This window comes from Humulus lupulus, chromosome 2, assembly GCF_963169125.1.
Source record: "Humulus lupulus chromosome 2, drHumLupu1.1, whole genome shotgun sequence".
Lineage (NCBI taxonomy): Eukaryota > Viridiplantae > Streptophyta > Magnoliopsida > Rosales > Cannabaceae > Humulus > Humulus lupulus.
The window spans coordinates 31,044,526-31,051,629 of record NC_084794.1 but is presented as its reverse complement, the minus strand read 5'-3'; the positions used below and the strand labels follow the sequence as shown (position 1 = coordinate 31,051,629).

General features: G+C 40.5%; 1 non-coding gene across 1 annotated transcript; it reads right to left on the bottom strand.

Moving 5' to 3' along the window:
• Window positions 1-6,295: 6,295 nt before the first annotated feature.
• Window positions 6,296-6,367, bottom strand: TRNAV-GAC (transfer RNA valine (anticodon GAC)). The gene has a single exon. It is a non-coding gene; the product is annotated as a tRNA-Val (tRNA).
• Between the last annotated feature and the right edge of the window lie 737 nt (window positions 6,368-7,104).

The window sequence follows — 7,104 nt, the reverse complement described above, 5'->3', positions numbered from 1 at the left end:
ATTTTGATTTATCCCAACCAAATATATTAATCTGCACTTCAAAAATATATGGTAGTGCAGATTTGTATACCTACAAGTATACCCAAAATATATCCAAACCAGACCAAATGTTCTAAGTTAATAGTTTCTTTATCAAAAGTAAAAAACTAATAACAAAGATTTCACCAGTAGCTCACTATGACATTCTTTTTGTTTTTTCTCTTTTCATTGCCTTCCCCTTTTTCTTTGTTTGTTCAAGTATGTTTGTCAAGAACCTTGATTCCAATATCCCTTCTCATCTATATTAATTTAAAATTTTAGTTACTAAAATAAATATGAATAAGGGATAACAATATTTCAAATTATGTTACCTGTAATTTTTATTTTTTTTCTTTGTTGTCAGCTTCTTCTTTGCCTTATCTTTTTTATTTTCCTTTTTCTTCTTTATAGTTGTAGTTGATTTGCTTTCAATTGGTGGTTGTTGTTCTCTCTTGAGGCATCCCTTCTTGTTATGGTTTTGTTGACCACAAATGCTATATGTTTTAACCTCTTGTACCCTCCTCATCTTTACAGTTCTACCTCCTGGAACATCAACTTCACCAGGCTCCATTGTTCTTAGCTTCTTTCGTCTTCCAGGTAGTGTTCTAAGTGGAGGAGCTCGTGGGGGGTCAAGACCTGCTTTTCTCCAAGCCTCGGGGTCATTTAATGGATTTACAACGTAAGCACATATGTTTAAATAAGTATTCTTGTTGTAACACTCATGGACTAACAACTAAGGGTTAATGTCTCTATCCTCCATGCAACTTATACCATGAGAACATGGTATTCCAGTGAGTTTCCATCTTCTGCAGATGCATGTCTTAGTATTTAATTAACGCAATATCTATCACCAAAGAAACATCTCACCTCAAATTTTCCATCACCGCAATATTCAGGTATACATTGCAAGGCATGCAACTTGTTCTTCTCTAGTATCTTGAAAATTCTTGGTGCAATGTCATGATTCCATTTAGAAACACTTTCCTTCTTCATAACTAATCTCACCATTATATACCTTCTAATAGTTTCTAGTAGAGTAAGAATTGGCTTATCTCTAGCCTCTAGTATTGCTAATTTGAAAGACTCACACTGTAACGCCCTACCTCCTTAGAGCCGTTACTAAGTGAGTTTAAAAATGTGCTTTCAACTCGCTAATCGAGGTTTTAGGTCAAAAGTGTAATTAAGCCATAAACAAAGGAAATTTTTTAGAGATAATAGTTTCCATAGAAAATCATAAAGGTTTTACATTTGGGATCCCAAAATACAGTTTAGAAATATTTACAACATATAAATTGAACCACGTCAACTAAACAACAAAATCTAGATTTATTTACAAACATCTCCCAAAATCCTCTGACTGTGGCAGCCAGGCTAGCCAAACATGTACACGCCGCCTCACGCTCGCTGTACTCATGGTTGGTTGATCTTCTCTTTACCCTTACCTGCACCACAGAGCATCTGTGACCTGAAGCCCAGCAAGAAAACCCACAAACAGATAACATATGCAACACATACACCAATCATACAAATAGGCCACCATTGGGCTAAACACATATGGCCTAGCCGTCCCAGACGTTTACCAAGCCCTGGGTTCGCGGACCACGCCGTGAGGATATCCCAGGTATCCTTTTAGGGACTCGCCCTGGCAACTCGCACTCCTCGTGCTTAACGCTGCTCCCGGCCCTTTGCCGTTCCCGGCCTTGCACTCAGCGTGCCTTTCGCCGTTCCCGGCCTCTGCTGTCCTCGGCCTACACCGTTCCCGGCTCTTGCCGATTATTCACACAACAACATACATAGCATAGCAAGCAAACATAGAATTCCAACATATTCAGTTAAAGGGCTACGCCCCGTAGTTCTAACATATTGGGCTCAGCCCTGCATTCTAATTCTATTTAAACACATTGGGCTCAGCCCTGCACACAAGCTCGGTGGGAGCAAGGGTTTTTGTAATGCTCCAAATTTCCTAATAAGGTTTAGGACCTTGATTAGGAGGTCGGGAGGGCCATCATTGATTTATTATGTTATTTTATGATTATATGCATGTTTACGTGAATTATATTATTATATGATGGTGAATGCATGCATATGGGAGTATTTATTGTTATAAGGGTATTTTGGTAATTTGGCCACTGTGGGCGTAATTGTATATTTTGGGTGCATGGTTGTGATTAATTAATATAGCCACATTATAAGGTGGATTGGTTCGAGCTAATCAGCTTGAGACGATCATGAGATGTAAGTGTTCGGTCTAGTCATAATGGGTTTAAGTTCGGGGCTCAGGGTGAGTCTCGGGGTCATTTTGATGACTAGAACATTACCGGGAATAAAAGGGTAATGGGATATGATTTATTGGTATTTGAGAATATTGAGAATAATGGGAATTGGAGGGTGTTAATTATAATTAACGAGATAGGCGGGAAAGGACGATTTTACCCTTGGGAGTCTTTGGAAGCCTTTATTTGACCTAGGGGCAAAATGGTCTTTTCACCCCTAAGATATATATCAATTCAAGGCTGTAGAAACCTTTAGACCAAAACAGAGCATCCTCATCTTCAGTCCTTCTCTCCTTCCCGTACACCATTTCTCCTCTTCCATCCTTTGGAATTTTTGAAGCCAACTTGAAGAACCAAGCTAGGAGATCAAAGGTGGGAGCTTAGGAACTTAGTTCAATCATTGAAGAGGACTCAAATCCAACTTGAGGTAAGGTTTCATCCAAGAACTTAAGCTTTACTCTGTTTTTCAAGTTAGTTTTCAGTTGGGAATTTGAGATGTTAGTTATGAGAATTCATGGAAGTTCTTGTGTAAGATTGCTTGGGTTTTGATGAGGGTGTGGTGTAGATGAGGTTTGGGGGTTGAGTTTGATGTTTTGATGATGTTTGGGATTGGTTTGGAGGTTTTTTTTTCAAGGGAAATCGCAGAGGAGAAGACCAGAAGAGTTTCTGGTCTGCTGATGGCGCCCCAGCGCCATTCCTGGCGCCCCAGCGCTAGGCAGAGCCGATTATGGTGCTCTCTGACTTTGGGGCAGCGCCCCAGCGCCATTAGACAACGCCTAGGCACTAGTGCACTTTCCAGCAAGCATATTTTAGGGCTCGGGAGGACTTTTAAGGCTCGAGGGTTGGTTCCTTTACCCCGTTTGGGTAGATTGAGAGTCCCGGGAGTGTGGGATGGATCCCGGGAGTGAGGTTTTGGATTATAAACCTTTCTATGATTTATTTTATTGATGGGATTCCATATTTGGTTATGACTAGGTGACCGCTAAAGGACCAAAGGATTGATTGTTCTCAAGGGTCGTTCTTTTAATCGTTCTAGCTCGACTTTGAGGTAAGAAAACTGCACCCTGTGTATATGTGACAAGCATGGCTATTATTGATGCATGTTGGTTGATTAATGAGTATTACATGCATGGCTATTATGATGCATGTTGGTTGGTTATTAAGCGTGACGTGCATGGCTGTTATTGGTGCATGTTGGATTGCTGGATATATTGCATATGATGCATGAGAAACATGTGATTGGGACATGCTTTATATACTGTGTATGATATTGTTCAGAGCTTGAGCCTCTGGGTTTATGCATGGCCCTAATAGCACTAATACCTGTTTAGTAAGCATGCTAAATGCCTCGTTTATGGATATGGAACATGTGATATAGGATTGGTGGCATGGCTTACCTGTGTATGGCGCTGACTTATAAGTCAGAATCGACAATGGTGCCAGATCCATCTGTGAAGCTGTGACTTATTAGTTAAGTTCACCACGGGCTGAGCACTGGTCGTGTTTTACCGACCCAAGGGTCAGAAGTGGCAGTGCGTTGTGAACGCCGGGCCAAATAAAGATTAGATCTAATCAAGGTCGGCATTGAATGACTCATATGGGGTATTAATGCTGGACCGACCGGAAGGTCAATGAGAACTTATAAGCGTTTGCCTGGTCTACGACCAGATGACTATAGCCAAGGTATATGACCCCGGTGACCGTTTGTCACATGGCTAGGGGACGTTGTTCATAGTTTCGACTCTAGAGTCGTGAGGAAGGTTATGTTGGTGACTAATCACCTTGCACCTGTCCTAATCAAACTTATGAAAGGATCATTTATCAGATAAGCCCTGGTGACCCTATCGTCACATGGCTAGAGGGAGCGATGCTCATTATTGTGACTTTTGGCTATTGTCACCTATCTGTATGGACCGATGGTTCCGAATGGTTACTATGGTTATTGTTGATATTATATCATGTTATATTGTGTTTTCTTGCTGGGCTTCGGCTCATGGGTGCTACGTGGTGCAGGTAAAGGCAAGAGGAAGCTGGACCATCCTTGAGTTGGAGAGCTTAGGTGATGATGTGTACATATGCAGCTGCTCGTCCGCCACGGCCGAGGTTTAAAGTGGAACTAGGGTTGAACCCTGTTTTGCCGCTTAGAACGGCCTGTTGTAAATATTTTCTGTAATAAACTCTGAAATTATATTTTCGGGATCCCAATGTATGTATTAAACGTTCTAGTGAAACGTTACATCTTATCCAAAATGTTAAATCCCTAAACTGCTAATCATACTTAGTTCACGTTTTTGGCCAAATGACTTGGTTAGCGAGTTTAGCACTGTTTACAAGGCACACCGTAACGGTCCCTGGGGTTGGGGCGTTACAGTTTTCTTACCTGAGTTCTGAGCTTTCTGAGCACCGATGCCCCGAGCACAGTCCTCTAACGTGAGTTTCGCCGAAACCCTAGTCACAATACATTAACAATGTTCATCCATGAAATTCTAATCCAATAAATAACTTCGACCATAACCCTAACCTCCGGGACCTTGAATTCTATCAATCCGGGTGATAAAATCCATCCCGAGCCTTACCCAATGAGTTCCCAAGCCTAAATACCCTAAAAAGCACAATTTGGCACTAAGAGCCGCGACCCCTCCCACAAGCGCCGCGGCTAGCCTCGAAATAGAGGCTAGCACCACACTGACCCCCACACAGGCCGCGGCGCGCGCACCAAGCGCCGCGACGCGCATGAGCTTCTCGGTCTCCCATGGCCGCGCGCGCACACGGGCCACGGCCCTCACCACTGAACCCAGATTTTCTCACCATTTTTCTATACGTTTCCTCAAGCCAAATCATCCTAAGCTTAGCTAACAATCCTAGTTAACCAGCACAATCATTTCAGCTCAATAACAACACTAAAACCCCATTGAATCCTACTCCAGAATTCAGCTAAAGCATCCAGAGGTAGACCAAGCTTGACTAACATGCAATCCACAAAACCAGCAGAAATTCAAGACCAAACCTTAGTAGTTAGAACATACCTCTTGCTGAATTAAGCTTCAGAACCAGTTCCCCCTATGCTTCAATCTTCAAGCTTCAAGTTCCCTTAAATCCCCCAGCTGAAATCCCTTAGCTTTAAGTTAATTTCCCTTAAGTTTCCCTTTGAATTTTCCTTATAGAGTGAAAGAGAAAAGTAGATGAAAGCTATCTTAGTTAAGAGAGAATGTGTATGTCGGTTTCCCCAAAGCTTCTAAGTAATTCCTCCTTTTTGTTTTATTCAGCTTAAGTCTATATGGTTACCTCAAGGCTCGGGGTACCAAAACGTCCCCGAGGGCAAAATGGTAAATGTCCCCAATATTCCCGCCTAGACATTCTATCCACAAATATATCTCCAAATATTTATTTTCATGTCCCGATAACCCCATAACACACCTAGTACCCAAATTACCCCTCGACTCGCCCCGAGTCCAAATCTCACCCATGTTGTGACTTTCTGACTAATCGCTCACCAAGACTGTCTCGGTCCGTGCTACACAGACATATCACATATATATAACATTTATCACATTTATACCCCTAATATCCAGATGGGGTCCACATGCATCTTTAACTTAACTAAACATGCATCATAATCATATATACACATAAATCCACATATTAGCATATTAAATCATTTATTGCCCTCCAGGCACACTAATAAGGCCCTAAGCCCGATTAGCAAATTCGGGTCGTTACACACACAGGTTGTTAAGTAACATGCACTACAACAAAGTAGACATTGTAGACATTTAATGTCTCCCCCCATGGGAGACATTGTTGGAGGAGCCATCTAAAGGTACCCTGCGATGACTCCCAGGAGGAGACTTTGTAGACATTCAACGTCTCCCCCTGGGAGTCATCTAGGGTGTAGACTGTACACCCTATGATGACTCCCAGGGGGAGACGTTGAATGTCTACAAAGTCTCCTCCTGGGAGACGTTGTAGGTAGCAAGTAAAAATAGAAAAACTCACATTGGGTTTAGGGATAATCAGGCTCGAACTGATGACTTTCACCACGTCAAGGTGACACTCTACCGCTGAGTTATATCCCTTCCCTTGTCCCCTATCGAGAAATAGAACTGACTAATCCTAAGGCAAAGGGTCGAGAAACTCAACGCCACTATTCTTGAACAACTTGGAGTCGGGCCTTCTTTTCGCACTATTACGGATACGAAAATAATGGGAAAAATTGGATTCAATTGTCAACTGTTCCTATTGGAAATAGGATTGAGCCATCATAGGGTACCTACAACGTCTCCCCATAAAAGACTTTGTATATATTCAATGTCTCTTATCCCGAGTCATCATTGATTTTTATATTTTAAAAAATAATTATTAATTAAATATTTATTTTCAGTATGTTAATTAATATAATTAAATATATATTTTTTGAAATAAATTAAATATATTAATTAAAAAATCTAAATCATATGCAAATTTAAATTGTGAATTTTCATTAATAAAACTTCAATGTGTATATAATATGTTTTAGCTAGCTACATATACAAAAAAAAAGGTAATATTTGTTGTTACACATACAAAATCAACAAATATTACACTAGCTAGCTAGACATATAGTAAGATAGAAAAAGTAAACAACAAAAACCTATTTTTTGGGACGATCACATTGAACTATCGGTAGCATATCGTTCGCTCACTATTGTCGCATTTTACTAATCTGTGCTGGTGTGTATGGCATAGTGTTTAGCTAAAAAAAAAGTAAAATATATTATTTAATTATTATTATTTGATTATATATACTTAATAATAAATAAATCGTAATCTTTTT